This window comes from Homarus americanus, unplaced genomic scaffold (genome assembly GCF_018991925.1).
Source record: "Homarus americanus isolate GMGI-L3 unplaced genomic scaffold, GMGI_Hamer_2.0 scaffold22250, whole genome shotgun sequence".
Lineage (NCBI taxonomy): Eukaryota > Metazoa > Arthropoda > Malacostraca > Decapoda > Nephropidae > Homarus > Homarus americanus.
This window is the reverse complement of record NW_024741189.1, coordinates 12,195,574-12,216,130: the sequence shown is the minus strand read 5'-3', so window position 1 is coordinate 12,216,130 and position 20,557 is coordinate 12,195,574. Positions and strand designations below refer to the sequence as shown.

Sequence of the window (20,557 nt, the reverse complement as noted above, 5' to 3'; positions counted from 1 at the left end):
TTGCCTCGTGATACCAACAAGATAGTGGTCGTCTTTCTTTCCTGATGCTAAAGGTAGGCAACCCCCCCCCTATCCCTCCTATCTCCATCCCTTCCCCTCCCTACCTTTCTTTTCTCTCTCCTTTCCTCTTACTCCCTCCCTATCCTAGCTTAACCTACTCATCTCCCTCCCTCCTTTCTACTCTACCTCCCTTTCTGACAGCCCTCTTCCCTCCCTCCATCTATTTCTCCCTTGCGCACCCTCACCCCCTCCTCCCCCTTCTCGGGTGAAAGTTACATCCCAACATCAGAAAGGGCGAATCCTTTCACTCCCTTTCTATTTCTCTTATCTGAATACCCTGACTTCCTTTCTCTCTTTATTTCTCTCACCTTCTTTCCCTCTACATCTTTCACTTCTCTATCTCTCTCATGACACTATACACTCAACATTCTCTCGTCCAGATCGATATATTTTCACCAAATATCACGTCATCAGTCGCCTCCCATATATGGCAAGGATAAACATTAGTATTACACGCGCCTCATCCACTTGAAATTCCTTGGCTATAGTGAGGCTGCCTATACCTTCAGTGGCTCCCAGCGCCTTCTGTTGTTTACTTACATATAAACTAAATATTTGCAGGGCTAGATGTTGTTGATGTATTGGTATCTTTCACTAGAATATACTCAGTGGTTCCCGGTAACACCTTGTTGTTTACATACCTATAATACTAGTAAATAATCTCAGTGGTTCCTGGCATCTCGTGTTCTTTACATATCATACAAAATAACCTTATCTCTCTCTTGCTCCTCTCTCTCTCTCTCTCTCTCTCTCTCTCTCTCTCTCTCTCTCTCTCTCTAAGCGAGAAGCAGACAAAGAACATAGAGTTACTGTGGATCCCTTGTTGACTTTCTTGAAACCAAAACAAAAGAATGATGGATTCAAAATTCCACAAGACACACAAGTCCCTCCTTCCTCTCCCTTCCTTGTCTTCTTCCTTTCTCCTCAGCCTCCTCCTCTCCCAGGTCAACGTCAGCAGTAGGCCAGTGTCCTCAGGCAACACAGGTAAGCTCCAAAAGGTAATTAGTAATCCCTACGCAGGTACTCCTTCCCTCTCTCTCCACGATACGCAACGCCTTGGGAAAGTTTTTTTAATTCTACGTGTGTGTGTGTGTGTGTGTGTGTGTGTGTGTGTGTGTGTGTGTGTGTGTGTGTGTGTGTGTGTGTGTGTGTGTTTTACAGGCATTTTAACTTGTTTTTGAAAATATATATGTGTATCTGCTTATTTACTTACATATGTAACTATGTGTGTTGTTTGTATTTTATATATACTGTATAAAAAAGTTACTAAATGTATCTTAAAACAAACAAGGGAGACAGCTGCCGCCTAGCAACACGCCCACTATCACCACCTGCACAAAACAACCCACGCAACACTCATAACTACCCCAGACAGTCATAATTACCACCATCTAACTACTCCTCTCCAGCCTGGCTCTAACAGGTGAAAAATATATTGTGTTGCCGTCAATCCCCAAACATTATAAACATCTTGTAACCCTCAAGTCATAATTCACAGTTGGAGAGCCATCATTATCGAAAGGTTTTTTTTTTACCCTGTTGCGACCGTCTGATGGTAAATAAATACTGGGTGTTCAATTATCTTTGGTTAATTTGAAATATAGTGAAACCTCGATATAACGGAATTCTCTCTCCATTATAATCCGTTAGATGGGTTTTTTACATCTAACGGACCCTCGATATAATGGACTTTTAATCTCTATAGGTTAGGTTAGGTTACTGTTCCTGAAGTATGAATTAATTTGATTTATTTTAGGATTATCATTTATTTTTCTCCATTTATTTAACTTTATGTTACCTTTAAGTTTACTGTATATCCTCTGTTGTTATACCTGCATCATCACCACCATCACCACACAATACCTCCTGCAACACCACTACACTAAACCTGTACCTGCATCACCACCACCACCACCACACAATACCTCCTGCAACACCACTACACTATACCTGTACCTCCATCACCACCACCACACTATACCTCCTGCAACACCACTACACTATACCTGTACCTCCATCACCACCACCACACTATACCTCCTGCAACACCACTACACTATACCTGTACCTCCATCACCACCACCACACTATACCTCCTGCACCATTACCATGTAGCAGTGTACAGTTGGTGACCCAGTGACTAGACAACGAACAAGTGATCAAATGCACTGTGATGCTACAACTGTACAACAAGATGGGGGGGGGTGTGTTGGCGCCAGAGTGTCTCGAGGCCTACTTGGCACTTAGCATGGGTTGGGTTAGGTTAGGTCCGGTAGAAAGTGTGAGGCGTCAGTTCCCTTAATATTTCTGAACTCATCTTTACAGTATTAATCAAATGTCTATGTCACGGCTCCTACACACCGATCTCTCGTGTAACAGGCGCACGAGAAAAATGGAATAAGTAAGGACAGTAAACATATCGAAGCAAATGTCATAGTCAATAGGTAGTAGTCTCGGATAGGAGAGTAGGCGGCCTTGCCCTGAGCTACCCCGTGACGTCAACACAACACTACTTACTCGTGGCCTTGTTGCTCAGTACACTATCTGCATCATTACTACACCAAAAACATCTATACTGTTACAGAGACTCACCGCTGGTTTAATCCTACACAGTACAGAAACATGAGATACAATGTTGAACCTTCTTAAGTACTGTATACCCCTATAACCTACTGGCACCCAACACACTTTTACCAGAGGGAAGTGAGCATCGTCCAGGAACACCAACAACAATATTACTTGTCATTAACATTTTATATATAAGCAGCACCATGTTTTATCCACTGCTCTCTCTCTCTCTCTCCCTCGTTATCATGTTTTCTCTCATTATATTTCTCTACGTGTGTGTGTGTGTGTGTGTGTGTGTGTGTGTGTGTCTACTGTCATGGGCGTTGAGGTGTTGTAAAGGAGGAAACAGTAATGTGCTTTCATATGTAAATATACAGGTGCTCTCTCTTTCTCTCTCCCTCCCTTTCACTCTTTCTGTCTAGTTCGTTCCCTTCTTTATCTCTTTCTCTCTCCCCTTCCTCCCCCCCCTCTCTCTCTCTCTTCTTTACATATCTCTCCCCTCCCCCCCCTCTCACACTCACCATCAACAAAGACCCAGAGAGAAACTAAGAAAGATCAAGTGAGTGAAACAAAGGAGGGAGGGAGGGAGGGCGGGAGGGAGGGAGACAAGACAGCCTCCAGGCACCACAGTTCAGGTATAATACTGACACCTTTAATAACAGGTAAGTGGCAGTACAGGTGTGTTTACCTCCTGTGACTTAACTCCCAGACTGAGAAAAATGGCCAGACGAAGAGGTAATGTAGTGTAGTGTAGTGTAGTGTAGTGTTGTATAGTGTAGTGTTGTATAGTGTAGTGTTGTATAGTGTAGTGTTGTATAGTGTAGTGTTGCATAGTGTATTGTTGTGTAGTATATTGTTGTATAGTGTAGTGTAGGTAAGGTAAGGTAAGGTTAGGTTAGGTTATCATCAGGTGAAATAAGGTGTGTGTGCGTGTGTGTACCTTTCTCCAAGAGTCGCCAGGTACAATAATGAGCCACCAACCATATCATTAACGCTACACTCCCTCACCATAAACTTTACTTCACCCCAACACCAAACATTCATATTTTAGTGTTTGTGTACACAGCCGAGATGCACTCACTGTACGTACTGTGTGTGTGTGTGTGTGTGTGTGTGTGTGTGTGTGTGTGTGTGTGTGTGTGTGTATTAATATTATTTATATTATGATTATTACTACTACAGTATTACTATTATTAAATTATTATTACCATCATCATTATTATCAACATCATCATAACTATTCTTCCCCTCATTATTATCAGTGGTACATCACACCATGACTGGCATCACCAAGAGGATCAATGACTGTTCCTGCACTATCATGACGACATGATTTGGCAACAGCCGCCATCTTGACTAATAAGGCGTGATAAAAAAAAATCCCCGAGGTCAAAAAATCTACACCATAACCTCACCTGCTGAAATGCAAGGTATAAGATTAGGTTAGGTTATGATCTGTGGGGAGAGCATTAAGATGACCTCACAGATATCACGTCTATATGCATTTTAACTCATTTGCATATGTTTTTTTTTACCATTTTTTATTCCGTTGAAAGATCACTGATAAGAAAAAGGAGTGTAAGATTACTATGAGGCACCTTGACCACCCTAAACTTACTGTGATATAAGGAAGTTTTTATCTATGTATGAGAGAGAGAGAGAGAGAGAGAGAGAGAGAGAGAGAGAGAATAGTACAAACACACAGTACTATCTCTTCGTACACCACAAAGCTTCACATCACAAGCACAACAATACCTCCACAACCCTCAACACACCCCACCCTCAACACACACCCACCCTCACCACCACACACCCCACCCTCAACCCACAACACACACCCCACCCCTCACACACCCCACCCCTCAACCCACAACACACACCCCACCCTCAACCACACACCCCACCCTCAACCCCACAACACACACCCCCCCTCAACCCACAACACACACCCCACCCCTCAACCCAACACACACACCCCTGCCCCTCAACCCACAACACACACCCCACCCCTACACACCCCACCCTCACCCCACAACACACACAACCCACAACACACACCCCACCCCCAACCCACAACACACACCCCACCCTCAACCCACAACACACACACAACCCACAACCACCCTCAACCCACAACACACACCCCACCCCTCAACCCACACACACACCCCACCAAACCACAACACACACCCCAACCCACAACATATGCAAACAAATTCCAAACAATTACTTCTCGCCTGTCAGCATCAATTAAGATAACACCGTCTATCCTGCCTCACTCGCCTCACACTCACATAATATATCATGGTCTGAGATAACCCCTAGCTGGCTTTCTTGGCTGGGGGGGGGAGGGAGAGGTGAGCCAGATAGCCGGATACATCTATAGCAAATACAGTACAGCCTTCACCACCAACAAAAATAGCAACAGTAGCAGTATTAATAGCAGCAATGACAGAAGCAGTAGCAGTATTAATAGCAGCAACGGCAGCAACAGTAGCAGTATTAATAGCAGCAGTGACAGCAGCAGGAGCAGTGACAACAGCAGTAGCAACACGGAACAAGTAGCACCTAACTAGCATCACCTGAGCTGACAAGACCATCTGTCGCCTTATCTCGCACTGATAACATGATGCCCCTCACCGTGTTAGGGGCGCTGAGACATGTGCTGGGAACCTTCATCGTGGTGCTGGGAGCCTTCATGACAGTAGCAGGGGGGGGGGGCATCATGACAGTAGCAAGGGGCCCTCGTGACAACTAGGGGCCCTTATAACAGTGGTCGGGGGGTCATCGGGAGGAGCAGAAAGTGAAGGGCGGAGGAGTGGCTGTTGTACGAATCCTCACAAGCTAAAGCTATAATCTCCCCTTTAGCCTCATGAGTAAGCTAAGACGAGAACCATCTACGACTGAAGACTGTGTGAGAGGAGCAGATGAGTGAGTGGAACAGGTAAGTGGGTGGAACAGCTGAGTGGGTGGAACAGCTGAGTGGGTGGAACAGATGGAACAACTGAGTGGAACAGCTGAGTGAGTGGAACAGATGGAACAACTGAGTGGAACAGGTGAGTGGGTGGAACAGCTAAGTGGGTGGAACAGGTAAGTGGGTGGAACAGCTGAGTGGTAGGAAAAGGTGAGCACGAAGAACAACTCTGTAGACCTGCCATGAGCCACAGATTGACCTCTCATGACCCTGCTTGACCCCCCTCCCTCCCCAGCCGCTGCCACACGGTCTTGACTCTCACAGTGATGGTCAATAATTCTCCAACCCACAGTAGAGATTTTCCCCACATATATTTTTGAAAGCTAATCTCTCTCTCTCTCTCTCTCTCTCTCTCACACACACACACACACACACAGAGAGAGAGAGAGAGCTCTTTTTGTTAGTGTGTATGTGTGTGTGTGTGTGTGAAAGAGAAGAAGAATGTAAACAATGCAGCCTGAGCACCTTGCACTCAACAGCCAGCCAGAGGGTCAGCTTGCATACAACATCTGCAGCCTTCGTCCACCGCTCACCCCACCAACAAAAACAAGTCACACACACACATACACACACATGCTATTTCCTCATGACATACCTGTAATCAGCTGACCAGGTGTGTGTAGGTGATGGCAATGTGAAGGGGAGGGGGAGACGTACATGATTTCTAAGGGGGAGGAGAAGGGGGATGGAGGAGGGTAGGAGAGAAAGAGAAAGAGTAAAAACGAAAAAAACAAACACACACACACACACACACACAAACACAGTAAAACACCTTAGACGAATCACAGCAAATACAATCGTCACCTCACTGCATAACTAAAGGTACTGTGCTGTAATTTACCATAACCCCCCCCAAAGAATTCTAAAGTCATGTTATTAGCTGCGTTTAAGGCTTCTACCCATAAAACAATCCTTCAGTTTATATGCGTGAGGGAGGCGAGACACCAACTGAAATAAACACCGAAATCTTGTATACTTTTTGACACACTGACTAACATAAGACTCATGATAAGTGAGACATCGTTATACTAAGAATACTAGAATAGTCTGTTAGGTAAATCTTATTAATGGAATATTTCTTGTTTTAAATTTTTGCAACTAACTAAAAACAATTCATATATGTAAAAAAGATATATCATTTGCACTATAATTCTGGTTGTATAGTAATGTATTCAGATAATAAATCAAATATTCGTGTCCATTTCTTATACAGTCAATGACAGTACAGTATAAAGGAAACTTTATATTCTTCATCAAAAAGATCAAGAGCAAAGATTTAAAACTCATACAACATGTTATATGTGTATTACAAGATAGCAAGATGGGTTATCACAAGTCTTACACCACACATACCTCTATATCATCCCGTCATCCAGATTTGATTAATAAATTCTAGATCCAAGATGTGATAACAATAATATTATGATATCCACCCAGGGTCCAGACACGTCAAGTGGGATCCCATTCTTGAAGTAGGTCTTGCGTGGGGTTGTGTTGACACCTGCGAAATACAGCATGTGAAGTTCCCATTCTTGAAGTAGGTCTTGAGTGGGTCTCGAGTCTTGAGTGGGGGCTTGAGCTGACACCTGCAAAACACATAAACTTGTATTAAAACTGTTAATGCTTTCACAGCCACTGACAGTCAAATGATAACGACCTTTTAAGCCATGTTAATTCTTCTACTCAACAACCACTCATGGAGGAGCACCAAAGCACCACTGGTGATAGCTGACGATGCAAGATTAGATATATTTTAGCCCAGGGAGAGAAAAGGTCACAACAGGATTTGCCCCACCAACCTCCTCTTCTTGAGTCGATGTGCGTGCGCTGTCAATACTATAATACTGTATATGTCTGAGTGATAAACATTGGTGGGTGGGGGAATAAACCTTGACTCCGGCACAATAGAGAGATGGTCACAACAAGGTAATATTATATGATAGATGTAAAGGTTATCCCTCTCTCTCTATTCCTCTCTTTCTTTCCTTATTCTTCTTCTTGTCTCTCTTTCCTCTCTTCTTGTCTCTCCTTCCTCTCTTCTCTCTCTCCCTCTTCTTTGTAATCTCTCCTAATCTCTATTCTGATCCTCTTTCTCTCCTTTCTTTCCCACTCTTCTTCTCTTTCTCTCTCCCCTTACCTCTTAACCCTTCTTATCTCTCTCTCTCTTCTATCCACATCCTCTCTCCTCTCCTCTTCCCTTCTCTCCCACACACCACAAAACAAAATACCATGAGCTATACTGACCGCTCGTCCACATAAAAGGAAAAGTTGCTCCTAAACCACACACAAAAAAATATCACAATCAGATCAGGTAAATTAGCCAATCCTATCGATGTTCACGCCTTATCAGACGAATGCGGATTGTGAACTACTATTATTATTATTATTATTATTATTATTATTATTATTATTATTATTATTATTATTATTGTTGTTGTTGTTGTTGTTGTGAATGTTAGAAATTATTGAAACTTTGACAAATTCTTTCTATCTTAACTGAAGGTAGGGAAGGTTAGTACAGTAAATTGATATATGTCACACACACACACACACACACACACACACACACACACACAGTAATTTTCTCTGACTCCGTGAAATATTACATGCATAATAACAGACCAGTTTTTATCATTACACATTTATTTTTGGGAGGGAGGGGTGGGTGTGGGGTGGGTGTGGGGTGGGTGTGGGGTGAGGGCGGCATTACGTATGAAAATGTGGATCAGTGTCTGGTTTACAAAATATCACGTCAACCCTTGGCCTACATTCATTTACATCATATGAAATAAAAAATAAAGATGTGTGTGTCGATACTGTGTTGAAGCCACTATAATGTGTGTGTGTGTGTGTGTGTGTGTGTGTGTGTGTTTCTTCCCTGAACCAACTTTCATCTCTGGCAGCATCAGATAAACAGGTTAAGGGGATTGGGACAGCTAGAGATACGATTCTTCTTGGAACATAATATATAAATATTCCCCCAACATAAACAAGTATTATACAAACACACACACACATATACTGTATATATATATTTACAACCACACATACTAACATGAATACAAACATACATAACCATACATATACATAGAATTACATAAATACAAACATACAAACAGGGCATACAGAGATGAAAGTTGGTTCAGGGAAGACACACACACACACACACACACACTGTACAAACATACACATACATACATACATACATACACACACACATACATACATACATACATACATACATACATACATACATACAGGAACTTCAAACTCAAACATACTTCTCAATACGTAAAAGCGACAATGGCCGGTTAAATCGTGTCTCACCAAAAGGCTTTATGGCTATTATACCTGAGACACGAACACTGGTAAAATGCCTCACTTCTCACCCCCCACCCTCCCTTGCTGACATATAACCTCCCCTCCCCCCACACACAGCCACTTGACCCCAAACACTGCTTGACCTGTTTTGTTTTGACCCCAGATAACCGCTCTCTCCCCTGCGACAGTGTGTGTGTGTGTGTGTGTGTCAGGTCACCCTCATTGTCTCCTGGCTTTATCTCTCAGCCAATCCCTTGTTCCAGATCAAACTCAAAACCATAAAGTAAAAGGAAACGTCTTTGTGTGTGTGTGTGTGTGTGTGTGTGTGTGTGTGTGTGTGTGTGTGTGTGTGTGTGTGTGTGTGTGTGTGTGTGTAGAGAGAGAGACAGTACCTTAATGTACAATTCAACTTGACCAGGGGCGGATCCAGGAATATCGAAAAGGGGGAAAGGATGTCCAAGAAGTTGTGGGTGGGGGAGCATGGCGAGCGCCGGAGTACAATAATACATTACAGAAAAAGTCTTGGAATTTCCTGAGGAAAAGGGGGGTTCCGGACCCACAGGACACCTCCTGGATTCGCCGCTGTTGACACATAATATAAACATCATATTGACACACACACACACACACACACACAACAAAATTCAGCCCATAAGAGACCGCACTGATAGATATAAGAACAGCACCATCCCATCTATTGTTAAAATAATAAACAGCTCCTGATTTATGTACAGTACAGTACAGCCCTGTAAATGTATTGAACGTATATTATTATGTCTAAATCACACGTAAGCTTGTATATTTTCGGCCACCAGCTGCAACTCTCTAAATAAACCATTTATTATTTTTATTATTATTATTATTATTATTATTATTATTATTATTATTATTATTATTATTATTACACACACACACATGACACACACACTGTACATATCGTGTTAACTCTAAAACCCCTTGACATGACCGCTTAAATTATACTTAATAGTATAATATTAATGTCTAGGAGTATAATAAGAACATAATATATATGTTAAGTTTGGCAGGTAAAAGTATAAAGAGCAATATTATCACCTGGGTTTACCTGTAGCAGGGCAGGACACCAGATACCTTCCTTCATTACCATACTGAACCTCTCCCCCTGCATGTTAAACACCTGTTGACATGAACGACACGGTACACCTGACACCCCCTTCTGACACGGAGGGTGACACAGGATGGTGATACAGCCTTCCGACACGGAGGGTGACACAGGATGGTGATACAGCCTTCTGACACGGAGGGTGACACGGGAGGGTGATACAGCCTTCTGACACGGAGGGTGACACGGGAGGGTGATACAGCCTTCTGACACGGAGGGTGACACAGGATGGTGATACAGCCTTCTGACACGGAGGGTGACACAGGATGGTGATACAGCCTTCTGACACGGAGGGTGACACGGGAGGGTGATACAGCCTTCTGACACGGAGGGTGACACGGGAGGGTGATACAGCCTTCCGACAAAGCTACGTGGAACACCAAAGAACAGCAGTAGTAAATCAGCCATGAAACAGCTCTAAAACAACCAAGGAACAGCAAGGTAAAGGCAACATCCTGACCTACATTCACCTTGGGTCACTGACGGTCATAACCTGTGCAGGAAAATGTCGAGTGAAAAATCCTCTTAACACTTTTACACACACACACACACACACACACACAGTCTCTCTCTCTCGCCAAAATAATTAATGCGTCATTCATACCAGTTGCGTTAGGTAGAAAAGTAATATAGTATAGTGAGAGACAAGATATAATAACAACAATAATTAAATAAATAAAACAAAACATTCCTCCCCGGCGGGGAATCGAACCCCGGTCTCCCGCGTGACAGGCGGGGATACTCACCACTATACTACCGAGGAATTGATGTAAGCGATGATTCGCTTCGCTGGTAAAATGTTTGTGTTAACGGTATTGAATGACCTCCTATGACATGAGTGGGGGTTAAGGAGTCATGTCAGGGGTTAATAGTGGTTATTATTATTGTTTTTGGTTGGTTGTGATATCTTAACGTTATCCTCTAAAGTCAAAACTAACAAGCAGTTGATATTAACAATATTGGACATTTTGACCAAATACTTAACATAACAACAAATACTCATTTTCGTCTTAATCAATCTTGAATCCATATCTTCTAAACTCAAAGTTTATTAAAAAAAACACAAAATAATATTAATAATGATTTCGCTCTGTGCTTCTAAGCATCGGTGGTTCAGTGGTAGAATTCTCGCCTGCCACGCGGGAGGCCCGGGTTCGATTCCCGGCCGATGCACATTTTAATTTTTATTTTTCTTTGAGAACGTTTTGATGTACAATGTGATTTTCTTAAATCGAGTCTCATTCATTTACTAAATTAAGACCCATTCATTCATTCATAAATTAAGAACCAGTCACTTATTCGTAGGATATACATTTATTCATTCACTAAATTAATAACTGATCTTTATATTTCACGAGACACAAGAGTGAATAATAATCACTCCTCAACAGACTTGTGTGAGGCGAGCCTTAACAAGGCTTTAAATCGCAGTCTCCTCAACACATTAAGTCGACATATTAACATGACTGCTCCATCGTGAGTTGAATTTAGCAGCCTGAACTTATTAATAATTGTTTGGTGATTGAAATACAACTTGAAGATCACCGTAACTTGTGCTTTTATATAACAACAATGATATCGGCAAAATATTCTGATAATGGATAACGTTGTTTGTAGCTGACCTTCTGATTGGTATATTATTATAGGCATTTATATATACTGCACTATAATTGGTTGAGCCGCAATTACGTCACCTTAAGTTCCTACCCCCACCCCAAGTTCCTACCCTCACCTTAAGTTCCTACCCTTACATCCTTACCTAAAGTTCCTACCCTCACCCCAAGTTCCTACCCTCACCCTTACCTCAAGTTCCTACCCTTACCTCACATCCCTACACCCTCCCCAGTCGTTTACCCGGTGACGCCCTGACGTGGTGGTACACCTCCACCCTGATCTGACTCATCCCTGACCTGAACTGACATGACTAGCGAACATTCCCCCTCTTTGTACGACACACACACACACACTGTAATATCGACATGAGCGTGTGTATATACAGTATATGTGTATGTATGTGTGTTAACCTTTTCCCACTTCATGTACCGAACACGTACACAAAACAACCAAAAAGAGACAAATGTACACTAATAATATAAACTTGGAGGTATCATATGACAAAATTACCAGTGGCGGAGTGTGGACACCAAGTCAAGATTGTTGGTTTGGTGCAGCTGAAATTATTGGTCTGGTGTGTGAGTAGAAGCTGATTATCATGAGGGTGTGTGGGGGGAGGGTGTGTGGGGGAGAGGGGGGGGGTGTTGCTGTGGTGGCCGGAGGGAGGGAGGGGTGATGGTTTTGCTGTTTTATTAAGACTGTATTTATATCCTTGTAAATTTAGATCATTATTTGAACTGTTAATTTTACCTTTTTTTTCCCTCGTCTCGTCGATGCTTATTTTAATCAGAATGAACCGAATTATCCAGCCAATCAGAAGACTTGAAGAGGGGGTCACTTGTGTCTAATTGGTTAAGCCTCATTTAAAAACCTGCTCTGAGGGAGGGGGGGGTAGGAGGGGGGAGAAAGGGTTACATAAAGTCAGTAACCAAAGTCAATAAGAGAGAGACAGACAGACAGACAGACAGACTTATATTTGACGGTAACCTCTATATATCATCTCTCCATATAGGCCGTTAGATAGGGTTAGGGTTTTCTCATTTAACGGACCCTCGATATAACGGATTTTCCACTCCATATAGTCCGTTAAATAGAGGTGGCACTTTATATCGGATTCGGGGCGGCAGACTATTCCTCCTCCGTTATTATACACTTATACCTCAACGGGGGACTCGAACCAGAGTGGTCTAGTTTACTGACCCAGTACCACAACCGCTGCGCCACTGACCTATGTGGGTCTCGAATTGCGGATAAAACACGCGGTGGACACAATGAAACCTCTATTTAACGGACTATAAGGGAGAGGAAAATCCGTTATATCGAGGGTCTGTTAGAAATGAAACCTCCATGTAATGAATTATATAGGAATGTAAGTCCGTTATATCGAGGGTCCATAAATATGAAACCCCCATGTAATAAATTATATAAAAATGAATATTTCGTTATATCGAGGGTCCGTTAAGTGTGAAATCCCATATAAAGGATATATGGAGAGATTAGTCCGTTATAGGGAGGTTACACTGCAGTTAGGTACCTCGCCACAGATGGGTGAACTGGAGGTGCCCCCGCGATGTGAGCCAGCGACCCTTAGGACAGTAGGTAGTTGTATCCACACGGCCGCTGCAACCCTCCCGTGGTCCTCAAGTGAATAAAAATACGTTAAACGGAACAAATACTGAGTTAAACGGGGACCAAATACATTAAACGGGAACCAAATACATTAAACGGGGACCAAATACATTAAACGGGGACCAAATACATTAAACGGGAACCAAATACATTAAACGGGAACCAGATACATTAAACCCAGATACATTAAGCAGGAACCATACATTAAACAGGGACCAAATACATTAAACGGAACCAGATACATTAAGCAGGAACCAGATACATTAAACGGAACCAGATACATTAAACGGGACCAAATACATTAAACAGGAACCAGATACATTAAACAGGAACCAGATACATTAAACGGGACCAAATACATTAAACCAGATACATTAAACGGACCAGATACATTAAACAGGGAACCAAATACATTAAACGGGAACCAGATACATTACATTAAACGGGAACCAGAACCAGATACATTAAACGGGACCAAATACATTAAACGGGGGAACCAAATACATTAAGCAGGGACCAGATACATTAAACAGGGACCAAATACATTAAACAGGAACCAGATACATTAAACGGAACCAGATACATTAAGCAGGGACCAAATACATTAAACAGGAACCAGATACATTAAACGGAACCAGGGGGACTAAATACATTAAACGGGACCAAATACATTAAACGGGACCAAATACATTAAACAGGGAACCAAAATACATTAAACGGAACCAGATATACATTAAGGGGACCAAATACATTAAACAGGGGACCAAATACATTAAACGGGAACCAGATACATTAAGCAGGAACCAGATACATTAAACGGAACCAGATACATTAAACGGAACCAGATACATTAAACAGGGACCAGATACATTAAACAGGGGACCAAATACATTAAGCAGGAACCAAGATACATTAAACAGGAACCAAATACATTAAACCAGATACATTAAACGGGGACCAGATACATTAAATGGGAACCAAATACATTAAACGGGACCAAATACATTAAAGGAACCAGATACATTAAACGGAACCATACATTAAACAGGAACCAGATACATTAAACAGGGACCAAATACATTAAACAGGAACCAGATACATTAAACAGGGACCAAATACATTAAACGGGACCAAATACATTAAACAGGAACCAAATACATTAAGGAACCAGATACATTAAACGGGACCAAATACATTATACATTAAACACCAAATACATTAAACGGAACCAGATACATTAAACGGAACCAGATACATTAAACAACCAGATACATTAAACGGGGACCAAATACATTAAACAGAACCAGATACATTAAACGGGATACATTAAACAGGGGACCAAATACATTAAACGGGAACCAAATACATTAAACGGGGACCAAATACATTAAACGGGGACCAAATACATTAAACGGGAACCAAATACATTAAACGGGAACGAAAAAATAGCAATGCTTTAAAACTCCCCCCCCCCAAAAAAAAAAACAGCTAAAAACAATTAAATTATCAGAAAAATTTTAAAACTTTATTACAGCCAAGAAGAAAGTTTTAAAAATATCTCATATCATATTGTAGGATAAAAAAAATAAAAATAAAACGTTCTGGGAAAAATTGGTTCCAAAAAATTTAAATGAACAGATATATAAGAACCAGTCTGAGAACGACAAATTCATTAAAAAAATAATAAAATAAAATAAATAAAAAATAAACAAGGCATACAACGTTGACAGCAGTTCTTCCTAAATTAAATAATATTAAACCATCCTGAAGTATTTACAACTCGGAGGTAAGAGAGAAAAGTCCTTCGTTAGTTTCAGGAGGTTTCGACCTTATTGATAAAGTGTTAATCATTCATTTTATCTGGGGGAGGATAAGGTTACCCCCCCCCCCTCCACGCACACACACCTGCCTTCTACCCCTCCCTCACCACACATGTCCACCATTCCTCCCTCACCTGTGTGTGTGAGATAGAGCCAACACATGTCAGGTATGTGCGGAATGTATCCACTCTCTTTGTAGTGTAAGGACTGGCCACGCCTTGCCTAGGGTACGAGGCTGGTGCGGTGGTGGATAGTGTAATAGTAATGGTGGTGGAGGATAGTAATAGTGGTGCAGGATAGTGTAGTGGAGGAATATAGTATAGTGGTGGTGGTGATAGTGTAATGGTGGTGGTGGGGGATAGTGTAATGGTGGTGGTGGATAGTGTAATGGTGGTGGCGGTGATAGTGTAACGGTGGTGGTGCAGGATAGTGTAATAGTGGACGAAAATGGTATAGTGGTGGTGATGGTGATGGTAGTGGATAGTGTAATGGTGGTGGTGGTAGTAGTAGTGGTTTAGTGTGACGGTGGAGGATAGTGGTGGTGGTGGTGGTGGAGGATAGTGGTGGTGGTGATAGTGGATAGTGTGATGGTGGAGGTTAGTGGAAGTGGTGGGGGATAGTGTGATGGTGGTGGTGGATAGTGGTGGGGACAAAACACCACAAACCAACACAGCCCACCACAGTACTACACATCTTCACACACCCTCTCTTCCCCGTCTGGGCCTTGAGAGCTATTACCATCACTTATCTCACCTCCACCATCATTTACATAACCAACACAAATTGTTATGGTGTGTTTGTTACAACGTCTGCATGCAAATATTATACTGCCCCTTGCTTACCCGTGTGTGTGTGTGTGTGTGTGTGTGTGTGTGTGTGTGTGTGAAAGAGAGAGTGATACACAAGAGGAGGTGAGAGCGAGGGGAGAGAGTGAAAAGTGTACAGCGATGCGTTAGGAGAGAGTGAAAGAAAGGAGAGGGAGGGAAGGTCGTGAGAGATGAGGAGGTCGAACGGGAGCCATCATGAGGGAGGGCGATTTGTCGTGAGGAAGGCGGGGGTCGTGAGGAAGGGGCGTGGCAGGGAGGGAGGGAGGCGTGGTATGGAGGAAAGCACACACACACACACGGCTGGACCCAATGAACCTGTCAGTCAGGGCTGGCTAGTATTGCCTCCCACGCACCCGTACACCTCCAAAAGAACCCCTGTAATTATAATGAAGTTTCTGTAACTCAACTCTACCCCACTGATAAACACCGTTAGAACTGCTTGTAATTCCACCGTAATGTCTGTAACTTCATTAACTCATCTGACTATAACAAAAATAATGCTTTCCCACTCTTACAAAACCGAACTTAAACCTAACCTAACTTAAACTAAACTAACCTAACTTGAGGGGGGGAAATATTAAAGCTAAGATATCTCTCACGTTACAGCAGGTACCAGAGGTGTAACTTATAGGGAAGGGGAAGGGGGGCACTTTATGGTGACAGCTTGACCTACATACAGCTGGCAGTCGACCCAACTCGACCCATACCCAGCCCCGACCTTGGTTCTGATCTGATCAGACGTCACGCGGTCACACCACTATAGGCTATCAATAGGTCACACACACACACACTCACTCTGTCTCCCTCTCTCACCACAGTATAAACTTTACTTTGAAATTCGGTTTAGAAAGTTAAATATCACACACTACTACATCACTTTGATACGACAGTCGTAATTGTCTTGGAAAGTTGTTTTGGATGCGAGTCAAAAGATTTCATAAGAGTCATAACTGATTTCGAAAGTTGCCTTTGGCGAGGAGCCGAACATTTCGTCATCTTCTCTTGATACGTTGGCTCATGTCTGTCGTCTCCCCGTCACGTCCAGGGGTGTTAAAGAAAACGAGTCTTGCCATGAGTGTAAAGGAAAACGGGTCATGTCATGGGTGTAGAAGAAAACGGGTCATGTCATGGGTGTAGAAGAAAACGGGTCATGTCATGGTTGGAGACGAAGAGAGGGTGGGAAGGGGAAGATACTTGTGGGAATTAGATCAATTGAAATCCTCCATATTTTCACTGATTAGCTTAATATATACAATACTTTCATGGAGTAGTTTATATACAATACTTTCACGGAACATCCTTCTACAATACTTTCACAGGGCAGTCTATATACTTTCAAGAGTGTTGTATGGTTCGTGTATATGTATGTGTAACGTGTTGAGTGTGTATGTCAGTGTCGAGACGTTGCATGTTCTAAATTTCAATAAGTCGTTGAAAAACTGTCTCGCTATTAATCTAACGTCGCTTCAATGTTTAAAGGGCATCGATCGAGTAATACCCTGGCCGAACTGTGTGTGAGTGGCAACAGGTGGAGTAAAGCAAGTCATGTTCTGTTATCACGAGCGCTTCATAAGACTTGCATTACAGTCCCCCCCAAAATTCTCAAAGAAATGGATGTTATTTTTCTCTGAGGGTAAGAGAAACGTTTTCCACTATGACTTGGTGCATTTTCCGACACGTTATTAAACACTTCTTTCTGGGGGTAACTTAAGGAAAAATGTATATATAAGCTAGATTAATGCTAGGCAAGATTTTATGTCATAGTGAAAAAAATAAATAAATGCAGTGACCTTTGCATATTTTTAAATGCATTTTAAATACAGGAAGATAAACCCTCAAGTGATTAGAGTAGGTTAGGTTAGGAATAAAGGAGGAGCAAGTCAGGTGAGGTCAGGTCAGGTTGGGTCGGGTTAGGTTAGGAATAAAAGAAGAGCAAGTCAGCTTAGGTCAGGTTAGGTCAGGTCAGGTTGGGTCGGGTTAGGTTAGGAACAAAGGAAGAGTCGGTCAGGGGTGCCAGCGTATGTCATGGGTCAGTTCCGTGCTGCCAATACTTATCACGCTGTTGACAAAAACAACCTGTAAACACGAGAGACGAACCAGGACCCCTGTGTGACCCAGCTAGAGGCGGTGGTTCTCTGACGACCCACCACAACCCTCCACCCCACCCACTTACCACAATCCACTCCCCACCACCTACCACAATCCTCTCCCTCTACCACCTTTACCACAATCCACCCACTTACCACAATCCCCTCCTACTACCTACCACAATCATTCCTCCACCACCTATACCACAATCCTCTCCCACTACCACCACACCCACCTACCAAAATCAACTCCTCACCACCTACCACAATCAGCTCCCCCTCCACCATAACCTGACGACCAGTGACCACCAACACCACCACCGGTCCCTGGAAGTGGCTGATGACTGCAGTAGCGACCAATAATTGAGATAAACACAATCAATATTATGGCGGCTATAATCTCAATCACATGTTTTTTTATGGGGCGGGTAATTATACTTTAGACGCTTGGGGGGAGCAGGTTGTGGTGTGTTTATGAGAGAGAGAGAGAGAGAGAGAGAGAGAGAGAGAGAGAGAGAGAGAGAGAGAGAGAGAGAGAGAAAAAACAGTTTACGAATTAAAGAATGATTAAGCAAAATAATGGACAGAAGGAAGAGGTGATAAAAGAATAAGGAAGAAAGAGGAGGGTGGAGGAAGAAGTGGGTGCGGTAACTGAAGCAATGTTGTTATGGTTGTGTGGGGGAGGAGTGAAGGTGTGAGAGGAATGCTGTCTAACCTGTGTGGGGTGTGGTGGGGTGGTGCTGCATTGTGTATGGGTTATAAAAGACGGAAGTAGGGGATTAAAGGAGAAGGAAGAGAGAAGAGGAGAGGAGTAGTAGTAGAAGGGAGGAGAGAGAAAGAGAGGAGAGAAGGAGGAGAGGAGCTAGGACAGTAAGTACAGGAGAGATAAGGTGAAGAAAGAAATACGATACTGGGAGAACTCAGGTGGGAAAAAAACTGGTTAAGAGACACAAAGAGATGACGCTGGTATGTGAGAGTGAGTCAGATGGAATGTGAAGGGCGGGAGGGGGTAGGGAAGGAGGTGGAGGAGGGAGGGGGTAGGGAAGGAGGGAGGGTAGGAAGGAAGGAGGGGGTAGGAAGGAGGGAGGGGGTAGGAAGGAAGGGGAGGGAGGCCGCAGGTCAAAAGGTTGTGGGCTATCGAAGACGGCGAAGAGCGGCCAGGCTGACCAGGTGTGTTTCAGCGAGGAGGGTGGGAGAGAAAGGAAGGGAAGGGGGGAAGGGAAATAAAAGTTAGTAGGGAGAGGGAGGGGGAAGGAAGGAGAGAAAGGGAGGGAGAGGGGGGAGGGAGAGAAAGAGACGTGGCAGAGGAAGATGAAAGGAAGAACGCAAGGGGGCACAACTTCCCGTCCAGGCAAATTTGTACAGTAGTTCTGGTTAGAATTAATGTCACTTTCTCGAGTAAAATTCAGTATTTGGTACAATGTGTGTGGCGGGAAACAGATTACAATTTCGTTGTCTACAGAGCCTAAGAGCTTATACTGAACGCCTTTGAACTTGTAAGTAAATTTTTTTCCCTTATTGGTACCGGCACACATATTTTGCTTTTCTCTGTAACTTTCTTAATTTTTTTCATAATAAATTATATATATATATATATATATATATATATATATATATATATATATATATATATATATATATATATATATATATATATATATATATATATATATATATATATATATATATATATATATATATATATATATATATATATACAAGAACATAAGGAGTCTGCAATAGGCCGGTTGGCCTGTGCATAGCAGCACCTGTCGAGAGTTACTACCACTCTCTATCATCCATGAATCTATCCAGCCTCCTTTTGAAACTTTCCAGCGTTCCAGCACTAACTACAAAGTTGCTAAGCTTGTTCCTTCCTATCTCCCTCCTAAACCTAAACTTATCCAACTTAAATCCGTTGCTCCGAGTCCTATCCTGCTCGGATATTATAAGAACTTTATCTATATCCCCTTTATTGATTCCTTTCACCCACTTAAATACTTCTATCATATCTCCCCGCACTCTTCGTCTTTCTAGGGAATGCAAGTTTAGTTTCTTTAACCTATTCTGATATGGAAGGTTTTAAGTCCCGGAATCATTTTCGTTATTCTTCACTGCACCGACTCTAGTGAATTGATATCCACATACGTATTATTACACACACATTATATATATATATATATATATATATATATATATATATATATATATATATATATATATATATATATATATATATATATATATATATATATATATATATATATATATATATGTGTGTGTGTGTGTGTGTGTGTGTGATAATACGTACGCGTGGTGTAGTTATTGGTTAAGTATCCCAAACTAAACTTCCTGCTGAACTTCCCACTCTAAACCAAGGAAAACGAATGTTGATAACAGCGTAAACTGAAGTATATAGCATCAAGTTTTGTCACTGGCGATAACCTTCCCGACTCGGGGACGGAGTATTGTGGATTATGTCTTTATTAATCCTATTTATTTGTGTAAGTGAGCGT

General features: G+C 42.3%; 1 protein-coding gene and 2 non-coding genes across 3 annotated transcripts in view; 1 reads left to right on the top strand and 2 right to left on the bottom strand.

Annotated features, from left to right (window-relative positions):
• Nucleotides 1-7,157, bottom strand: part of LOC121875746 (coiled-coil domain-containing protein 25-like) — a 70,955-nt gene extending 63,798 nt beyond the window's left edge. Inside the window, exon 1 of the mRNA XM_042380425.1 lies at nucleotides 6,956-7,157. The gene's annotated coding sequence lies outside the window, so the exon portion shown is untranslated. The remainder of the gene's footprint in view (nucleotides 1-6,955) is intronic.
• Nucleotides 7,158-10,755: 3,598 nt separating this feature from the next.
• Nucleotides 10,756-10,827, bottom strand: Trnad-guc. Its single transcript has one exon. It is a non-coding gene; the product is annotated as a tRNA-Asp (tRNA).
• Nucleotides 10,828-11,166: 339 nt separating this feature from the next.
• Trnag-gcc lies at nucleotides 11,167-11,237 on the top strand. Its single transcript has one exon. It is a non-coding gene; the product is annotated as a tRNA-Gly (tRNA).
• Nucleotides 11,238-20,557: the final 9,320 nt, after the last annotated feature.